This window comes from Stegostoma tigrinum, chromosome 31 (genome assembly GCF_030684315.1).
Source record: "Stegostoma tigrinum isolate sSteTig4 chromosome 31, sSteTig4.hap1, whole genome shotgun sequence".
Classification (NCBI taxonomy): domain Eukaryota; kingdom Metazoa; phylum Chordata; class Chondrichthyes; order Orectolobiformes; family Stegostomatidae; genus Stegostoma; species Stegostoma tigrinum.
The window spans coordinates 40,659,237-40,681,267 of NC_081384.1; the positions used below are offsets into that span (position 1 = coordinate 40,659,237).

At 42.3% G+C, this 22,031-nt stretch overlaps 1 protein-coding gene across 3 annotated transcripts in view; it reads right to left on the reverse strand.

Annotated features, from left to right (window-relative positions):
• LOC125466244 (KAT8 regulatory NSL complex subunit 1-like) overlaps positions 1-22,031 on the reverse strand; it is a 252,498-nt gene that overhangs the window by 187,512 nt on the left and 42,955 nt on the right. The window contains exon 1 of one of the 3 annotated variants that reach the window (XM_059638627.1): positions 14,135-14,511. The exons of the other annotated variants lie outside the window; for them this stretch is intronic. The gene's annotated coding sequence lies outside the window, so the exon portion shown is untranslated. Of the gene's footprint in view, positions 1-14,134; positions 14,512-22,031 lie in introns of those variants that run through there. 3 annotated transcript variants of the gene reach the window in all.

Genomic DNA, 22,031 nt, shown 5'->3' on the forward strand with positions numbered 1-22,031 from the left:
AGTATAACAGTGTAAGTCACAAATAACACAACTTTGCCTTCAACAAAACTTAATGTCAGACATGTCTAAGAGACAGTGATAATACTGTAAACTTCGCAATATTTGAAGTATACATTTTTTGCCAGTTTATCAAGTGCTGGTTTAAAAAGTTCCGTTTAAAACAAAGTTTTCTGTTCTATCAATAGCAAAGTTAAATGGTTCACGTCAACAAAAATCACAACTCAAAAGCCACAAATCTTTTGCAACAATTAAAAAACTATAGGGGACCCAAAAACCACAGTCCACCGATTTTTGGTTTTGCCCAGATGTCAACTTAAATGGAGGACACTTGTACTCAATGTTTCAAGTTTCTTTGCATTAAATCCGTTACTAGTGATGTTGAGTAACCTTTCTATCGCTGGGTATAAGTATACCTGTCAGCAGCATGCACATTCAATTTCCATTTTGTATACATGCGTATTTTTATACAGCACTCGTTTTAAATTGATTCACTCCATCATTTTTCATAAAACCCAACCTTGAACACAAGATTAAATGAGTGAATGAAACTTGCTAAACTGCTGAATCCTGTGCTCAGATTCTGACCAATCAAAACATAATTTTCTGATTCCATCCAGAGGCACTGAGATGTTCTCACTAAGCATCAACAAGCCAGCGAGCTCTGCAAAGGGAACAGCTGTGAGGTCTTACTCTGTTTGTGAGCCCATGATCTCTAAAATCTAAATCTACAGCGTTGTATCTAGATCAACAGAGCAGTTCACACATTGGCACAGTGATATCAACGGTTGTTTGTACTCTTACAACCCAGTACAAATCACTGTTTCAACGTAGAGAGCTCTGTCTGGTTTATGCTACATTTCCTAAAATCTATTTCTACTTTGCTGAAGACAGAGAATTTTACTTCACTAGCAACACTGACCACAAGATTCAGCCAGGTTATTAATTTTTGTAAAGGGCACCAGAGCTGATCCTAATTTAGCCTCATTTGGAATTAACAGATAAAGGACTCTAGCAGCACAGTGGAAGTTCGATACCTTTTGGACGGCCAATTCAAGTCCACCTGCTCCAGAGGCCTGTTCTAACATCGCTGAACAGATTGATTAGATAATATCTACAACAGTTACACGTGACAGAGAGAATTCACAACAGACGAAGGTCTCTTCTGGCACAGCGGCAGTGTCCCTATCTCTTAGTCAGGAGGGCAGAATTCAAATTCCTCTGCCCAAGACTAGTGCCTCAGAAGGTTGATTAAAATATGAACAGATGAAGGACTCACCTGGTGCGGTGGTAGTGTTTATGCCACTGGGCCAGGAGAACCACATTCAAATCCAACCTGCCCTAGAGGTGTGTCATAACATGTCTGAACAAAAGGACTATTGTGATTGACTGGTAGTGCCCCTACTTATGAGGCAGAAGGCCCAATTTCAATGCTCACCTGCACCAGTGGCACATCATAACATTGCTGAACAAGCTGACAAAAAATACCAATGTAAACAGATGAAATGGGTCACTGACCAGATTTCAATGTTAGGAACTCTTGTATTTTCCCTTCAAAGCAGGGATGGAGACCAAATACGGCAAGTTAACTAACAAGTATGTAATCCAAAAGCTTCCTAATTTAGATTGTTTCAACACTAAAACAGGGTCTCATGCCTCATTTAAGTGCCTGCTAAATACTACCCCAGAGTCCAGTGAACTTTGGTAAATAATGACTAGTGCATTTGCTATTTCCCTCCTCATCTCTTTTAGTACCCTGCGATGCATTTCATCAGGGCCAGGAGACTTGTCTACCTTTAGCCCCATTAGCTTGCCCAGCACTACCTCCTTAGTGATAATGGTTTGGTTTGCATGTACAATAATTTTCAGATTGAGAGACCACTTCGGACAGGCAGCAGTCTTCGAGATGACATGATCAGACAAACTCTTGATGAACTAGCACACACAGGAAGCCTGTAACTGGGTTGTCATCATCTGCTGATTGCCATTGTCAGCAATCACTTCCTTGTGACTGTGATTGCCTGCTGAGGAAGTTTCATGTCACTGGTCAAGGGTTTTGTAGGTCTAGAGCCCCATCTTTGACCATACATTTTAGCAGGTGGAATTGGCCCCTGGCCTTGAGATCATTGGCATTCCTTTGTCCAATTCCTTTTCCATACTTGCTCTTGATCACCATGTGTTCTGAAAAATTGTGTCCCTTTATAATGGAGTTGCCTCCAAATCAGTTTCTTCTGACTGAAGATCTCCCGTATATTGAGTTGATAGCCAGAGACTATTTCCCAGGGCAGAAATGGCTAGCACGAGGGGTCATAGTTTTAAGCTGGTTGGTGGAAAGTATAGAGGGGATGTCAGAGGCGGGTTCTTTACACAGAGAGTTGTGAGAGCATGGAATGCGTTGCCAGCAGCAGTTGTGGAAGCAAGGTCATTGGGGACATTTAAGAGACTACTGGACATGCGTATGGTCACAGAAATTTGAGGGTGCATACATGAGGATCAATGGTCGGCACAACATCGTGGGCTGAAGTGTCTGTTCTGTGCTGTACTGTTCTATGTTCTATGTTCTAAATCTAAATTGTGCAAATTACTGGTCTGTGATTTGTCATGAACTATGTTCTGGTATTTCAATGTTCTACTCCAGATTTTCGAACATTAGAAAAGCTGCAACACCCTATCACTAAAAGTACCAACATTACCAACTCTAAAAATACCTTCAGTTTCAAATACTTTGAATGGTTCCCTTGTAGGTCTCTCTTGTCCAAATCCCACTGCAAATATTACAACAAAATAATTATAAACATGGAGTCTCATACATTCAAAACAACTCATGTGGAAATTCTCAAGCTACTCTCTGAAGACAACCAGTAAAATGGATATGGGAAGAACAAAGACACAAATGGAAACAAGCTCCATGCAGTAAGCCTCATGCCACAGAACCCATCACTGGGTCATCACTGCTAAGAGATCCAAAGCGCCTTACTTTCTTGAGAAGCATAGGGACAAAAAAAATCAAAGAAGGAACGCAACCAACCCACTCAGTGAATTTAACATAGATAACATATTGCGACAAGATATCAGTCCAAGTTAAAGCACCTTTCTCGTAATAAACAAATTTTTCACTCTACAATAGCAGCCACGTCACTGTGCACAAACAAGCGCTGTACTAACTGTCCCACAGCACCATCACAACACTGTTTGTAACACCCTCAGCAGCCCTCTGCTTTCTTTCATCCCCAAGCAACTGGATGGAAAAAAAACCAAATGGTTTCTAAAGTTCATCAATGGAAATATTTTCTCCAGAGCACTTCTGATCCAGTAATCCAGATAGGCATTGGAATATAGTAGTCAACAGCATGCTGTGACAACGTGTTAGTTCCTTATCTTTGGGTCAAAGGATTTGGGTTCACATTATGCATGACCTAGAGGGGTGTCTGAACTGAATCATTAAAATACCTTTGAGCAAACCATGCATTAAAAAGGACTGTTACGGCATAGTAGTGGTATCCTGTCTGCAGAACCAGGAGGCTCACTCTGACCTGCTCTTTCTCTCCTCCTCCAGGCATCCCTCAACACATTTGAGCGGGTGAATTAAAAACATCTACAGCAGTCAACACAGAGGCAAAAGTGGTCAGTCTATATTTTTTTGTGAATTAATAACAGGAATTTAAGGAGAAGATAACTCATTTAGCTTAGAATGTGCATCTGGCTTGCCTATGTCTAAAAGGGAGAAATAAGATTCAGATCAGAGTCCCTGTTTGGCATTCACACTGAGCATTCTACTGGAAGGGGCATAGGGTAATTGAAGATGTGACTTGTCTTAGCTGTGACACCTGCACAGCTAAGTAACCTGCCAACACACTGCCTAGTCTCAAACACAAAGTGGTCAAGCACTGCAGCAGTGGAACATTTCAGAGGACAGCAAGCTCCATTGACCTCCATCTACTTTGCACAGCTGACCAAAAGATAGTCCTGTCCCAAAAGAGACCAACACAAGTGATTAACAGAGACTGGCACATGGCACATACAACATAAAACATTACAGCACAGTACAGGCCCTTTGGCCCTTGATGTTGCGCCAAACTGTGAATCCAATCCGAAGTCCATCTCACCTACACTATTCCGTTATCATCCATATGTTTATCCAATGACCATTTAAATGCCCTTAAACTTGGCGAGTCTACTACTGTTGCAGGCAGGGCAATCTACGCCCTTACTCTCTGAGTAAAGAACCTACCTCTGACATCTGTCCTATATCTATCACCCCTCAATTTAAAGCTATGACCCCTCGTGCTAGCTATCACCATCTGAGGGAAAAGGCTGTCACTATCCACCCTATCTCATCCCCTGATCATCTTGTATGTCTCTATTAAGTCACCTCTTAACCTTCTTCTCTCTAATGAAAACAGTCTCAAGTCCCTCAACCTTTCCTCATAAGACCGTCCCTCCATAGTAGGCAACATCCTGGTAAATCTCCTCTACATACTTTCCAATGCTTCCACATCCTTCCTATGATGCGGCGACTGGAACTGTACGCAATACTCCAAGTGCGGTCGCACCAGAGTTTTGTTCAGCTGCAACATGACCTCATGGCTCCGAAACTCAATCCCTCTACCAATAAAACCTAACACATCGCTTGCCGCCTTAACAATCCTATCAACCTGGGTGGCAACTTTCAGGGATCTATGCACATGGCCATAAAGATCCCTCTGCTCATCCACACTACATCCACATTAACAACCCTATCAACCTTCAGGGATGTACACAAATGGACACCCAGATCTCTCTGCTCGTCCATATTACCGAGAATCTTACCATTCACTCAGTACACTGTATTCCTGTTACTCCTTCCAAAGCGAATCACCTCGCACTTTTCCGCAATAAACTCCACTGGCCACCTCTCAGCCCAGCTCTGCAGCTTATCTATGTCCTGTTAACCTGCAACATCCTTCCGCATTATCCACAACTCCACTGACTTTAGCGTCATCAGCAAATTTACTAGCCCATCCTTCTACGCCCTCATCCAGGTCATTTATAAAAATGACAAAGCGCAGTGGCCCCAAGACAGACCCTTTCGGTACACCACTAGTAACTGAACTCCAGGATGAACATTTCCCATCAACCACCAACCTCTGTCTTCTTACAGCTAGCCAATTTCTGATCCAAACCGCTAAATCACCCTCAATCCCATGCCTCCGTATTTTCTGCAATAGTCTACCTTGGGGAATCTCATCAAACATTTTACTGAAATCCATATATATCACATCAACTACTTTACCCTCATCCACCTGTTCGGTCACCTTTTCAAAGAACTCAATAAGGTTTGGGAGGCATGACCTAACCTTGGCTCCAGAGGAAGGCATCAGGACCACTAAATAATGGTTTCAGTTACTTAGTGGATGCTAGTCCTAGAGACTAATGTTTGATAGACCCCAACATTACAGAATTGACATTGTCACTCAAAAACCAAAAGGAACCTAATCTTGAAATTGTTGTTTGAAATTACCCTTATTCAAACTTCTCTGTTCTTCATCCAACTCACCCATTACAGCATCCAACGAAACTATCAAAATTTCTGCAGCAACTTTCTATCCAGTACTGTCTCTCCCAAACATAACTTCAGCAATTTCAGTCAAGGACCAGAATTCCATCAAAGCCTTATCCAGTAGATGTGCCTCTTTTGGGAGATTTGATGACAAGCTTTGCTCAAACTATTTGAGCAAGAACAGGCCTTACAATATATTAAGATTTAGACGGTTAGCAAAAACTCCAACTCTGCTCAATACTCTCATCAATCCAAAAGATTGTGGCCAAAAGTAATTTCTTAAAACGTATTTGCTCACAGGTTGTGGGTGTCCCTGGCCAGATTAGCTTTCCTTGCAAATCCCCAGCTACTTGTGAAAACAGAGTCATGTGTACTTGATTGAACTTCCATGAGGTGCTGGGACATACAGTGCCATTTGGGAATCTGTAAATTTTAACCCACCGTTGATGAAACAACACCAATATAGTTGCAGTAAGATTAGTACAGCAAATCATCTGTGAGAAATCATAAATTGCAAGCCTGCCCAGCTCTGCCAAAATTAAGTAACAGCAAAAATCAAGACCCATAATTTTTATCTTATTTTTAAATGAACTCCACACTTGCAAATTTCATCGTTCATTGGGGTTCTCAGGAAGAACCCCTGCAGAAATGGAGGAATGACCGTACATGGCAGAATTTGCCAAATGGTGGTGGTTCCATGCATCTGCCAACCTTGTCCTCCTAGGTATAAAGGTAACATGTTGGGAAGGTGCCATCATACCCATCTAGATGAGTCAATTTGAGATGGCACACACTGTTGCCATTACGCGTCAATGGTGGAAGCAATTGTAGGTGGTAGATGGAAAACAAAACAAACACTGCTTTACCCTGCGTGGTAACAAGCTTCATGAATATTGTCAGAGCTGCAATGATGCACAAAAATGAAGTATAATCCACCACATTCCTCCACTGTGTTTGAAGATACTGGACAGGTTTTGGGAGTCAGAGACAGTAAGGAATCAGGTGGTGAGTTACTGCAGGATTCCTTGCCTCTTATCGGTTCTTGTCGAGTACATAGATGGCTGGTCTATTTGACTTTTGGGTCAAGAGTAACCCATATGATGCTGACAAAAGGGGATTTTGCGATCATAGTACTACTGAATATCAGGCACAGATGTTTAGATTCTCTCGTTGGAAGTGGTCACTTGTGTGGTGTGAATGATTACTCAGAGATCAAGTTATACTGCATCTGCCAATTTGCAACGTGATGTGTTCAATAAAACTAACCAAAAGTAAAACATTCCTGAGAAAACAAGGAGAATCAAATGGCAGAATGTAGCATTCAGGTTGAGAATGGGAAACTTGGGTTGGAAACATCTGTGTTGAACTTAAAACATATATTGTAGCAAAGATTAGTGGTAAACCACAGGATTAGAAAAATTTTAAAAGCCAAAATTAAAATAAAAATGAGGGAGAAAATAAACATTGTGGGAAAAGTAGGAAGTATATTCAAAGGGATAGTAAGAGATTCTTCAAATAAAAGTGAAGGCATGATTTTTGGTAATGTAACAAAAAAAGGTTAGAAGGCAAGTCAAGAGGATAACACAAAGTTGAATGGTTGAACAAATGGGCAAAACTTAGATGGGATATAATGCAGGAAAACGTGAGGTTATACAGTTGGGTAGGACAAAGAGGAACTGGGTATTACTTAATTTGACAAAGTCTTCAGAATATTGAAGTACAAAGATTTGGGAGCCCTCACAGGTATCACAAAAAGTTGATATCCAAGTACTGCAGACAGTAGAGAGGGTAAATGGACTGCTAGCTTTTTTGTTTTGAAGGGAACAGAGTTCAAAAAAATAGGGAGCTTCTAAAACTGTGTAAAGCACTCATCAGGCCTCTGCTGGAAAACTGCAAATAGTTTTGGTTCCCTTACCTGAGGAAATATCTACTAGCACTGGAGGCTGCCCAGCGAAGGTTCACTCGGTTGATCATGGGTATGGAGGGAGTTTCTTATGAGGAGAGGTTGAATGGGTTGGGCCTGTACTAATTGGAACCTTGATGAATGAGGATCAACGTTACTGAAAGATAGAAAACTCTCAGGGCTTGACTGGGTAGATGCAAAAAGGTTGTTTATCCTTGTGGGATAATTCAGGACCACAGGGCATAATCTCAGAAAAAAGGAGTTGTCCAGCTTGGACAGAAATGAGAACATTTCTTTTCTCAGATGGTCATGAAACTGTAGCAACTTTTTTTAAGCAGAGAGGCTGTATTGTTAAGTGTATTCAAGGCTCTTGTATATAAGACCTCTAGTCTTACAGTCGAATAGCCTGACTACAACCACTTGACGTCACCAAACAGAAACAGAAGCTGTGCCATACTATATAAATGACCAGACTCCCATCTTCAAGACTATTATGATAGCTCGCATAAAAAAGACAAAGCTTTCCACAAGACAAAAATTCATGCATTTGCTAATTCATTGTTCATTCCTTCGCAAGTAAATTCTTGACTCCAAGACCCACCGATTCAAATTTTATATTTTGACACCAGCTCCTTCTCAAGTACTTTTTTTAGAAATCTGGGCAAACTAAAACTTGGTTCAGCAACTATTTGCCAGCATTGTAGTATGTAAACATTCCTGCTCTTAGACTTAAACATTCTCAACATTTTATTACTTTTATCCAAATTAAATGTTTCAAGTACAATAATGGGACTACAGACGTACAATATTCACTGAAGTCAAATAAAACACCATTATACAAACAGATTCCATTACCAAGCTAAACCAAAAACATGTTTGCAGTTATATACTGTAATGGTGAAATATTCATGGTTAAGAGCTCTTGTCACTGGCAACGGGAACGATTTCCACAAGATTATACAAGTGTATTCTAAATACTACAGCCTACTGCAACATACTATTTTACAAGACAGAAAAAAAATGATGTAACAATCTGTTCATAAATTAAACAATAAATTTTAAAGAATCAAACCAAATGATAATAATATATACAGGCCAATTAGTTATGCTGTAGACCTGTATTCTATAATTTCCTAGTTAGAACATCTTTGAGAACCTGGACCTACCACTGATGAGGAAACAAAAAAGATAATATTCTTCCCTAATTACACCAACAAGAGTGACCTTTCAAACTGAGAGGTCCACTTTGAGATAACACAACATAAACAGGCCTAACCAAGGAAGTCAAGCCACAAATATAGTGCTCCGAAAATTTCAGACATTTCAACCTGATCATATTCCACATAATGAAAACTGCTTGAATGTAAAGTCAGTGACTCAGTTCTCCCATGCAACAGTCTGAGGTCACCCACAAACAGCAAGACAACACAAAATTACTCAGCCCAGAGGACACCACAGCCATGGGCTTTCTAGTTCCAGATTATGGTTAAATCCTGAGCTGTCTTGTGCAGTATACTCTTCTAAAAACATCTACCACAAACACACACAGAATTCTGATTAAATCAGCAGGCATGGCGGCATCTGTGGAGACTGAAACAGAGCTAACAGAGTGAGTTCAGTATGACTATTCTGAAGAAGTCACACTAGATTTAACATGTTCACTGTTTTTCTCCCAACAGATGCTGAGTTTCTCCAGCATTGTGCTTGTTCCGTACTTCATGTGTCCCCAATATTTTGTTTTTAGTTGCAAAAGCATCCAATTACTAATGGTATGGGGACAAATTATTGAGGGATTCCTCTTGTGGGTATACAGCAACAAAGGAAATAGGAAAAAGGTTTACAAAGTCATAACAAACTTACATCAGATCACAGAGAACTTGTTTTCATAGCTCGAGGATGTGTCATTCAAGAAAGGTATAGGAAAATACATCAGACAGACAGGACTCAAACTGGGCAGGAAGGCATAGTGAAATATAAAAAATAGGAAGAGGGCCTTCTAGCCTACTTCACTATTTAATATCATGGATCATTCAACTCTATACCTCCTTCCCACTTTCTCCCCATATCCTTTAGCCTCAAGAGCATGTGACTCCTTGAAAACGTTTTAACCTCAATCACTTTTTGCGCAGAGAATTCCACAGGCTCATTTGTTTAAATGATCTGGATGTGTCGATAGGAAGAACGGTTGGTTAAGTTTGCAGATGACACCAAACTTGGTTGTGTAGTGAAGAGCGAAGGTTACCTCAGTGGCAGATGGAATTTAATTTTGATAAATGTGAAGTGCTGCACTTTGCTAAGGTAAATCAGGGCAGGACTTATACACATAATGGTAAAGCGCTGGGTTGTATTGCTGATCAGAGAGACCTAGTGGTGCAGGTGCATAGTTCATTTAAAGAGGAGTCCCAGGTAGACAGGGTGGTAAAGGCGGCATTTAGTACCCTTGTTTTTATTGATCAGAGCACTGAAAATAGGAGTGGGAGATGAAGTTGTGGTTATACAGGACACTGGTTAGGCCACTTTTAGAGTACTGCATGCAATTCTGGTTTCCCTATTCAATGGCCTGGCCTCTACAGCCTTCTGTGTAAGTGAATTCCATAGATTCACCACTCTCTGGCAGCAGTCATTTCTCCTTATCTCCCTTCTAAAAAAGGTCTTCCCTTTACTCTAAGGCTGTGCCCTCGGGTCCTAGACTCTTCTACCAACGGAAGCATTTTCCCAACATTCACTTTGTCCAGGTCATTCAGTATCCTGAAAGTTTCAATTAGACCCCCATCATCAGTCTAAACTCCAACGAGTGTCATCCCAGAGTCCTCAAATGTTTCTCATGTTAAGCTTTCAATTCCTGGGACCATTCTCGTGAACCTCCTCTGAACTTGCTCCAGGGCCAGTTCAACCGTCCCTAGATATGGGGCCCAAAATGCACACAATACTCCAAATGTGGCCTGACCAGAGTCTTATAAAGTCCCTGCTTTTATATTCAAGTCCGCTCAAAATAAATGCTAACATTGCATTTGCCTTCCTGACTACTGACTTAACCTGCAAGTTTACCTTGAGAGAATCGCGGACTAGAATTCCCAAGTCTCTTTGCACTTCAGATTTCTAAATTTTCTCCTCAGTTAGAAAATAGTCCATGCTTTGCTTCTTCTTACCAAGTGCACGACCTCACATTTTCCCAAGTTGTACTCCATCTGTCACTTGTTTGCCCACTCTCCGAACCTGTCCAAGCCCTTCCACATCCTCACCACCTCCTCAAAACTACCTGTCCCTCCACCTATCTTTGTATCATCTGCAAACTTAGCCAGAATGCCCACAGTTCCTTCATTTAGATCATTAAAGTACAAAGTTAAAAGTTGCAGTCCCAGCACTGACCCTTGCAGAACTCTACTTGTCACCAGCTGCCACCCTGAGAAAGATCCCTTTATCCCTACTCTCTGCTTTCTGTCTGACAGCCAATCTTCTTTGCATGCTAGCAGCTTGCCTCTAACATCAGGGGCCCTTATCTTACTCAGCAGCCTCCTGTGTGGCAGCTTATCAAACGCCTTCTTGAAGTCCAAGTAAATAACACCTATTGGCACTCCTTGGTCTGCCCTGCTCGTGACTTCTTCAAAGAATTCCAGCAGATTTGTCAGGCATGACCTCTCCTTGATGAAACCATACTGACTTTGCCCTAAATTACTATATACTTCCAAATATTCAGCAATGCCATCCTCTACATTGGACTCCAAAATCTTACCCATGACTGAGATTAGGCTAATGGACCTGTAATTTTCCGTCTCCTTACTCCCTTCTTAAACAGGGGTGCCATGTTAGTGATTTTCCAGTCCTCTCGGACTCTCCCTGATTCTAGTAATTCCTGAAAGGTCACCACTGAGGCTTCCACTATCTCTTCAGCTATCTCCTTTAGAAATCTGTGGTGTAGTCCATCTAGTCCAGGTTACTTGTCCACCTTCAGGCCAATCAGGTTTACGAGCACCTTTTCCTTGGTGATGGCCACCACACTCAGCTCTGTCCCTGACTCTTGAATTTTTGGGAGATTACTCATGTCTTCCACCGTGAAGACTTACGATAAGTAATTATTCTGTTCCTCAGCCATTTCCTTGTTCCCCATGACCATCTCTCCACCATAATTTTCCAGTAGTTCAATGTCCACTTTTGCCCTTTATATATCAAAAGAAATGCTTACAGTCTTCATTACTGCCTAGCTTACCCTCATATTTAATCTTCTCCCTCCTTTTTTTTGTTGCCCTCTGGTCTTTGTAAGCTTTCCAGCCCTCTGGTTTCCCACTGCTCTTTGCTACATTATGCGTTTTCACACTATCCCTGACTTCCTTAGTCAGCTATGGTTGCCTCATCCTCGCTGAGCCATGCTTCTTTTTCCTCGGGATGAACTTCTGCTGTGTCTCTTGAATTACTCCCAGAAACTCCTACCATTCTGTTCCGCTGTCTTTCCTGCTAGGCTCCTTTTCCAGTCAATTCGGCCCAGCTCTACCCTCATACCTCTGCAGTCACTTTTATTCAGCTGTAATACCATTATCTCTGATTGTATCTTCTCCCTCTCAAATTAGAGTAAATGCTATCATATTATGATCACTGCCTCCTAAGGGTTCCTTTACCTTAAGCTCTCTTAACAAGTCTGCTTCATTGCACAACACCAAATCCAGTATTGCCTGTTCCCCTGTGGGCTCCACCACGAGGTGCTCCAAAAAGCCAGCTCACAGACATTCTACAAACTCCTTTTCTTGTAATCCACTACCAACATGATTTTCCCAGTTCACCTGCATACTGAAATCCCCCATGATCACTGTGACTTTGCCTCTCTTACATAGCTTTTCTATCTCCTGGTGCATCTTGCACCCCAGCTGCTGACTACTGTTTGAAGGCCTGTTCACAACCCCAACTATTTTTTAAAATTTACAGTTCATCAATTCTACCCACAGATTCTACACCATCTGACCCTACTTTGTTTCTTCCTATTGATTTAATTTCATTTCTCACTAATAAAGCAACACCACCCCCTCGGCACACCTGCCAATCTTTTTGATAAGAAGTATACCCTTGGATATTCAGTTCCTAATCCTGATCCCCTTACAGCCACGTCTCAGTGATAGCTACCACATCATACCCGCCAGTTTTGATCACAGCCATAAGCTCATTTACCTTATTCCTTACACTACATGCATTCAGTTCTAACACCCTCAGCCCTGTATTAACCCTTCCTCTTCTCATTTTCTTTTTTTTCCCCCCCAGTGTTTGCTTGCTAGCCTTTTCCAAACACACTATCGTATGTGTGTCTGTGGAGACTTTAATAACCTCTCCTGAACTTTCATTCCGTCATTTCTTTCACATTCTTCCATTTAGTTGCATCCACCACTACAGGTTTAAGGACAGAGGGGAAAGATTTAAGACGCAATTTTTCACACAGGGAGTGGTGCATGCATGGACCAAGCTGCCAGAGGGAGTGGTGGAGGCTGAAACAATTACAACATTTAAAAGCCATCTGGATGGGTGGGCCAAATGCTAGCAAGTAGAACTAGACTAATTCAGGATGTCTGATCAGCATGGATGAGTTGGACCATACTGTACATCTCTATGAATCTGGGCGAAGGCATTTCTTCTAATCTCGGTCCTAAATGGCTGGCCTTGTATCCTTAAATGGGAACACTTCGTGACTTTTCCCAGTCTAATCCTGTTAGAATTTTGTCTGTTTTTAATAGATTCCCTCACTCAGTTTTCTAAATTCCAATGAAGACAGTCCTAACTAATCAAGGCTTGTCAGTGCTGCCATCCCAGCAACAATTAATCTGGTAAATCTTTGTTGCTTCCCTTTCTCTATAACATTCTTCCTCACACAGGGACATTCAAACTGGACACTATACTCCAGGTGCAGTCCCACTAAGGCTGTGTACAATTGCAGCTAACCATCCCTGCTACTTGAATCCTCTTCTTAAAACAGCCAACATGCTACTTGCCTTCTTACATACCACATGCAGGCTTAACTTTCAGAAAATGGTACACAAATGATATCGAAGTCTCACTGCACTGCCTGTAGATTGGGAAAAGGGCATTCAGGCAATAATCCTCCTTCCTGTTTTTGTTACCGAAGTGGATAACCTCAAATTCATCCACATTATATTTCATCCGCCATGCATTTGACCACTTACACAACACTTGGATTATGGGATTGGGGCGGACAAATAGATGAGACACCTGCCTTCAAGGAGATAAAGGGTAGACCCTAAGTTGCTGGATATGGTTTGTGGGTGCTTGTATGGGTGGGGGGGGAACGGCAAAACAGAGAAAGAGATTGGGGACTTCAGACTGAAGGTGGATGCGAGGTTGTCAGTTTTGGAGGAAATCGGGGGTGGGGGGAGTCAGGTTTGGACGCGGGGGGTCGTTGGTGGACACGGGGGGGGGGGGGGGGCTCGACCATCACGTGCCCGGGAACCTGGATGATGTAACCGGCTGCAACAATAAGCTGATGGCCGCGGGCTGGGCTCGGCTTCTAGAAGCTTCAGAGCCTGCCGGGCCCCGGCTCCCAGGCACCGCCACGCCAACTGCGCCACGGAGGGAGGGAGAGCGGGGGAGGGGAGCTGCCCCGGCGCCACGGCATCCGCGCACAAAGCAGCCGCCACGTGAGGCCAGGCCCTTGTTCCCCGATCGCCCGCCTTCAGCCCCTGATTAAACAAAGCACTCACCGCACGTGAGGGAGCCCGAGCCGGGCCCCGGCCTCGGCCAAAGCAGCCACCACTTCAGACACAGTCTGTCGGTCGGTCGGTCGGTCCGCCCGCCCGCCAACACGCACACGGGCAAAGGCGGAGCCCCGCTCGAGCTAGTCCTTAGATCGACTCTACCAGAGGTCACTTCGACTTATCCGTCCGCAAAAACAGCAGAGGAAAAGCAAAAGCTGGAGGATTCGAGCCGCTAGTCGGTCAGTCGTTTCTTTTTCGAAGCAACGAGAGCGCAGTAAGATGGCGGCGGGGCCTGGCACTGGTGGCTTACAGGGTGCAGCCTTTCCCCCGATAACAATGCAGCGAGAACCGCGGCGGAGATGCATGAACTCTGCCCGGCCGCTGTGGGGCAGTAGAGCGCGCAGGCGCTCAGCCGCCCACAGCCCTATGGCCGTTGGGGCTTGTAGTTCGACGAACAACAGCGCGTCCTTTCTCCTTCACTACGCAGTCGCAATTCCAGTCCCGCCTCACCTCCAGACTACAGTTCCCAGGAGCCTCGGCGCCACCCCGTTCACTCAGCTGCATCCCCCGCCCCCACAGCTGAATAGCCTGGCTATTGGTTGAGGAGCAGGATGGCGCCATTCTGGTCAGACACACTTTGCAGGAAATAACATTGCAACAAACTCAGAACACGGAAATGCAGCAGCCGCATGTGACCGACAACCTCAGTGCAACAAAGCTGTAGACTGTCACATACGCCGCCTTCCTGATTATTTCAAGCTGCAATCTAATTTATAAATAAAGTTATACACCGAGGGCCTGCATTTGGAATCCTTGTTGCACAAGTGATAAAACTTCATAAGAAACAGGGATAGGAGTAAGCCATTCGGTCAGTCAACAGCATAGAAACAGACCCTTCGGTCCAACACGTCCAGATCGAATGTGTTCCCAAATTTAACAGTAGTAGATTCGCCAACTTTGGGTACATTTAAGGCATCACTGTATAAGCATATGGACGTACATGGAATAGTGTAGGTTAGATGGGCTTCAGATCGGTATGACAGGTCGGCACAACATCGAGGGCCGAAGGGCTGTGCTGTTATGTTCTATGTTCTAAACTAGTCCCACTTGCCTGCGTTTGGTCCATATTGTCCCCGCCCCCACATACCTTTTCTGTTCATGTACTTATTTGAACTGATTTCTCATTCACTTAAAATCGGGCTGATTGTGGTCATAACTACTTTTGTGGCTGCCCTCCACATTAGTTGAACCTTCTGACTCAACAATTTGTCTCATTCACCACAGGACATATTCAATTACAGTTTCTTAACACTTACATTCCCCCGTTCTTCTGATGCAGTTTGCAGGCTCCGGCCACCTCTTTTTTGCCATTGATATGCAATCCATTTAAATGTACTCTACCTATCAGGATAATCTTGGGGTCCACTTCTTCCCAAAAAAAAGGTCCCAAACTTCCTTATTCACCACCACCCTCCTCTGCCTGGCCAAGTTCCTCCGCACTTAAACAATTTCTTTAATGCCTCTCACATTTTTCAGATCAAAGGTGTTGCCATGGGTACCATCACAGGCCCCAGACATGCGTATCACTTGGTGGGATATGGAGAACATTGTTGGTTTCAGTCTTACTTGAGTCCATCCCCACAACTGCTACATCGCTGACATAACCCATGTTGCTTCCTGCTCTCATTCTGAATTGGAGACATTTATCAATTTCACTTCCCACTTCCACTCTGTTTTACCTTCACCTGTTCCATCTCTGACTTCTCGCTCCCCTGCCTTGACATCTCTATCCAATTCTGGGAGGAGGTTGGCACCAATATCTAGTACAAACCTACTGACTCAAAGTTACCTGGACTATGTGTACTCATACCCCACTTCCTGTAAAGACTCCATTCCACTGTCCCAGATTCTGTCTCTGTCACATCTGTTCTGACTATGCCAGCTTCCACAAAAAGCCTCCAAAATATCCACCTTCTTTCTCAGTTGAGGATTCCCATCACTGCAGTTGACTGGGTCCTATGGTCTGTCTAACACATTCCACACTTCTGCCCTCACCTCCACTCTTCCCTCCCAAAGCAGTGACAAGGTCCTCCTGATCTCTCACTTCCCTCCCAACAGCATCAACATCTAAAGAATCATCAGCTGCCTCTTTCACTACCTCTAGGGGCCTGCCACCATAAGCCATATATTCCTCTCCTCCCTGGTGAGCTTTCTTCAGGGACCATTTTTTTCTCATACACCTTGAACTAATCATTCTCCTGTCCCAATGCCTCCCCACAACTGCACAGCATTTTCTCATGAAATTGCAAATTTAACACTTACCCATTTACTTGCTCCCTTCTTATTATCTAATGCTCCAGACAGACCTTCCAGGAGAAGCAGTGATTTATCTGCATTTCTCTCAATCTAAACTACTATATTCACTGTTCACAATATGGTTTCCTCTGTGCTGGGGAGATGAAGCACAGACTGACTGAGTGTTTTGCAGAACACTCTGTAAAAGTGACCTGAGCTTCCGGTTGCCTGCCACTTCAACACTCCACGGTGCTCACTGGCCACCATCTCTGTTTCAGGCTTGCTGCAGTGCTCCAGTGAAGCTCAGTGTAAGCTGAAAGACCAGAATCTCTTTTTCTGTTTGGGGACCTTGCAGCCCTCAGCACTCAATATTGAGTTCAATAATTTTAGGGCCTGAGTACCTTCTTCCACATCTTTCCTTCAACCCCCACTACAGCAGGACCTGTCATTACATGGATTGCTGTAACAACCAATCCATCATCAGCCACAAAATATCCCCATGAGCAACTAGTGGTTTTCCCAGGCTGATTGTTACCCACTCCTTTGTCTACCTTGCTGCTGTTTTCTCTCTCTGTCTCTATAAGATCATAAGCTGTAGGAGAAAAATTAGACCATTCAGCCCATCAGGTCTGATTCACCATTCGATCATGGCTGATATGTTTCTGTTATGTATCCAGCAATTTCTGTTTTGCTTTCAATAACAGTTTCCTCTGCTCAGTGTCAAAGAGCATTTATAAATGAACAATTCTCAGAGAGGAAATGCACCCTCATTTCCATCTTAAATTTATCTTGAAACTCTGCCCACAAGTTTCTAGATTCAAATAATTTCTTGTTAGTGCAGAACACCAACATGGCTAAAAACAGATTCAACATTTAATTTTTTTGTCAAGCACTCATCAGGACTGTGATGCAAGAAACCAAAATTCAGAAGAGAAACATCAAATGATAAAGTGTAGGAAAAGGATGCTGATTGGTTAAACCATGGTTGATCCAGAAATGCAGCAGGAAATGTTAACTAAACCAATTTAGTTGATTTAAACCCGACCAAAAAATGATTGGTCAGGGTGTTGCCAAGGGGAAGGCAGCATTTATTTCTGTCTCCTTTTCTACTTCCTTGTTGAAAAAAAATGCAACATATGGACAAAATCCTTTTGTCTCAAAGAATGGGGACATGTGTGGAAACAAATGTTGCAGCAAGCATGAGGCAAGACTGAGCCTGATAGCTAATCTTAAATAGTTAAAATTACTTATTAAATGCACTGTATAGCAGAATTAGTTAAAATTACTTATTAAATGCACTGTATAGCAGAATTACATCTAATGTTGGACACTTTGTTCTGGGAATTTTCAAGCATGGACTAGTTGATTATGGTTAGCACAATGCCCATCATGGACAGTGAAAAGAAGTTTAATTGTGCAGCATATGCACCGTATGAATTCCAATACATATATTAAATGGAAAGTTACAGTTGAGTAGTGGAGAAACAATTGTCAGATTTTTCAACAATCACATCCAGAAAAGGAATTTTTTTGATTTTTTCATTTTAGGGACAGACAGCCAACAAACCTGCATCATATGAGTATTAATTCACATTATTCATTTGTGCACTGACAAAATGGTCTTTCAGCTTGAAGGCAGCACCTTTTCAGCGCACAACACCTTTCATGTTTACTGCGAGGTAGCAGTGTGAAACAGATACTTTGTTACTCAAACTTTCACCTTCCAGGCAAATTGAAATTGATTTGTCACCTTTCAGGACCAAAATTGCAACTTTAGGCCATTTCATACAATTCCATGAAATTCATGCAGCAATTATCATTCAGGTTAATCCTGGTACATACCATCTCAATTTCAAACTCATGTTGAGCAGGTGGCTACAATCCTATTGACAAGGATGCTAAGAAATTTGATCATGTAGCACATGTACTCTATGAATTGCAAGACTTATTAAATGTAAGATTGCAGTTGACAGTAGTAGAGAAACAATTGGCAGATACCTGAACAATTACATCGAGAAAAGGAACTTGTTTCATTTTTCCATTTCAATAGTAAAATTGAGCACAGGCTGATGTTTATTAAGTTGTGTGTAGAAATTCATTGATGCAGTGTTGCATTCAAATGTTGTCCTTGTGCCAACTTTGTAACTGACCTTTGCTTTGAATAAGGTGATGGTGATCCCATCCAAATCATGCTTTTCACAGTGACAAAGATGTTAGCAAGGGAAACAAATCAGCACTGACTTCTCATTGTGTTCCAATTGTTGTTCCCTTTCTTAGCTGGGTTCTTGCATCCCTGTCCTGATGAGTGAAAGCTTTGCTCTTCTGAGTTTCTTTCAGCAATATTTAAATTCTAGATTCCCCCACAAAAGAAACATGCTCTTAGCAAATAACGTGCCAAATTCCCCTAGATTTTTACATGATTCAATAAAACCACTTGTCATTCTTCTACAATTCACCAAGTACAGGCTCAACGCGCTCAACCTTCTCTTGACACAACTGCTTCAACTCAGGAATTAGCTAAACAGATATGTTTGCAACTGTTTCCGCTACCGAGAGTACAAGTAACATTCCAGAAGTAGTGATACATCAGGAAATGAAAGACGGGAAGAAACTCACAAGAGTCAGTCATCAGAAAAGTGATACTGGGTAAACGGTTGGACCTGTGGCTGACAAGTGGCCAGTATTGATGGTCCTCATCCCAAGTTCGTAAAAGAAGTGGCTCATGTGATAGTTACGCAATGGTTTTAATTTTCCAAACTTCCTTGATACATATATGGTTCCATTCATGTAGATGTTAGAGAATGTAACTTCTTTATTCAAAACAGCAGGGAGACTGAAGCAGGAAATTGCAGGCCAGTTAGCTTAACATCTGTCCTAGGGAAAATACATAAAATACGGAACAGTACAGCACAGGAACAGACCCTTTGGTTCACCATGTCTATACTGAACATGATGCAATTCTAAATTCATCCCATCTGCCTGCATATGGTCTGTGACCCTGTATCCTCCGTCTGTTCATATGCAGATCAAAATGCCTCTTAAACTTTGCTATCATACCTGCTTCTACCACCGTCTCTGGCAGTGCTTAGCAGACACCTCTGAATAAAAGCTTTTCTTGCACATCTCCTTAAAACTTTGCCCCTCTCACCTTAAACCTATGTCCCTGAGTATTTGACATTACCACCCTGGGAAAGAGATGCGAATATCCACCCTATCCATGCCTCTCATAATTTTATATACATCTATCAGGTTACCCTTCAGCCTCCGATGCTCGAGAGAAAACAATCCAATCTCCTTGTGGATAATACAATAGAATCCTCTTGTGAGCCCTCTCCAAAGCCTCATCATATATCCTATACTGTGGCAACCAGAGCTATGCACAGTAATCCAAATGTGGCCTGACCCAAGATCTTATTACAGTTGCAACATGACTCACCAAATTTTATACTCAATGGCCTGACTGATGAAAGCAAATACACCAATTTTTTTTTAATCACCTTATCCACTTATGTTGCTACTTTCACAGCTACAGATGTGGTCCTTAAGATCCCTCTTTGTGTCAATGCTCCTAAGGATTTGATTGTTTCCAGTACAGTTTCCTCCTGCATTTGATCTCCAAAGATACATCACCTCACAATTATCCGAATTGAACTCTGTATGCCACTTCCCAGTTCAACCTTCCAGCTGTTCTATACCCTGCTGCATCTTTTGATATCCTTCCTCTCTATCCACAACCCCAACAAATTTCATGACATTTACAAACTTACAAATCTGACCACCAATATTTTCATCCAAATCATTGATATATATTACAAACATCAGTGGTTCCAGCACTGATCCTTACAGAATACCATTGGTCACATAACTTGCAGTCAGAAAAACATACACCATAACTACTCTCTGTCTCCGAGGGCCAAGCCAGTTTTGTATCCAACTTGCCAGCTCACCATGAATTCCATGCGATTTCAAACTTCTGGACCAGTCTACGACAAGGGACTTTGTCAAAAGCCTTGATAAAAAGTCCATGTAGAGAACATCAATTGCCTTACCCTCAGCAATCATCTTTGTCACTTCATCAAAAAACTCAAGTTTGTGGGACAAGACCTCCCTGCATAAAGTCATAATAAGTCCATTCTTCTCCAAATGCAAGTAAATCATTTCTCTAAGAATATTCTCCAATAATTTCCCAATTACTAACTTAAGGATCACTGGCCTATAATTTCCTAAAGTATCCCTGTTTCTGTTTTTGAACAAAGGAACAACATTAGCTATTCTTCATTTTCTGAGATCTCACATATGGCTAAAGAACTTACAAAGATCTCTGTCAAATCTTCAGCAATTTCCTCTTTTGCCTCCTTCAGTATCCTGGGATCAACCCCTGGGATCTTATCTACCTTAAGGTTTTTCAAGACACTCAGCACCACCTCTTTCTTCATATTGACATTCCTTAGAGTATCAACCAAACCCTGCCTGAACTTACTATGATCCATGTCTTTCTCCTTGGTGAATATCAATACAAAATGCGCATTAAGAACTTCATCCGATTCCTCTGGCTCCACATCTAAATTCCATATTTTGTCTTTGAGTGGATGGACCCTTTCCTTAATTACCCTGTGGCTACTAGTATATATATAAAATGCCTTGGGATTCTCCTTAATCCTACTTGCCAAGAACATTTCTAGGCCCCTTCAAGACCTCTTAATTTCTATTTTAAGTTCTTTTCTGCTTCCGTTTTACTCCTCAAGGGCTTTGTTTGATTTTTGTTTGCCAAATCTTATAATTGTTCCTTTTTCTTTCAAGGAAACATACAACATCTCTCGTCACCCAAAGTTCCCGAATCTTTCCATCCTTATTTTTCATCCACACAGGAACATGCCGATCCTGAAATTCGGTCGACTGGCTTTTAAAAAGCTCCTACATGTCAGATGTGGATTTACCTTCAAACAGCTTTGCCCATTTCCTGCCGAATACTGTTGTAATGAGCCTTGCCCCAGTTTAGCACTTTCACCTGAGGACCAGTCTTATCCTTTTGCATAACCATCTTAAAACTTATGGAATTATGATCACAGCTTCCAAAATATTCCCCACTGAAACTCTGATCATCTGGCCAGACTCATTCCTCAGCAAAAGACCTAATATGGCCCCTTCCCCAGTTGGACAATCTACATTTGATTTAAGAAACCTCTGGGAAGGATCAAACAAATTCTGCCTCATCTAAGTGCCCAGCACAAAAGAAGTCCCAGTGAATATTGGGGAAATTAAAATCACTCACGACCACAACCCTATTGTTTTTACATCCTTCTATGATCTGTTTACATACCTGGTCCTCTAATTGCCGCAGGTTATTGTGAGACCTATAGTACAACCCCATCAGAGTGTCTGCACCTTTCTTATTCCTAAGTTCTATTCTGGATGAACCCTTCAAGATATCTTCTCTTAGTACAGCTGTGACGTTCTCCTTAATCAGTAGTGCAACTCCTCCACTTTTTACATCCCTCTCTATCATGCCTTAAGCATCCAAACCCTGGAATGTTCAGCTGCGAGTCCTGCCCTTATCACAACCAGGTTTCTATAACAACTACCTCATCATAGTGCCAGTGAACTAATA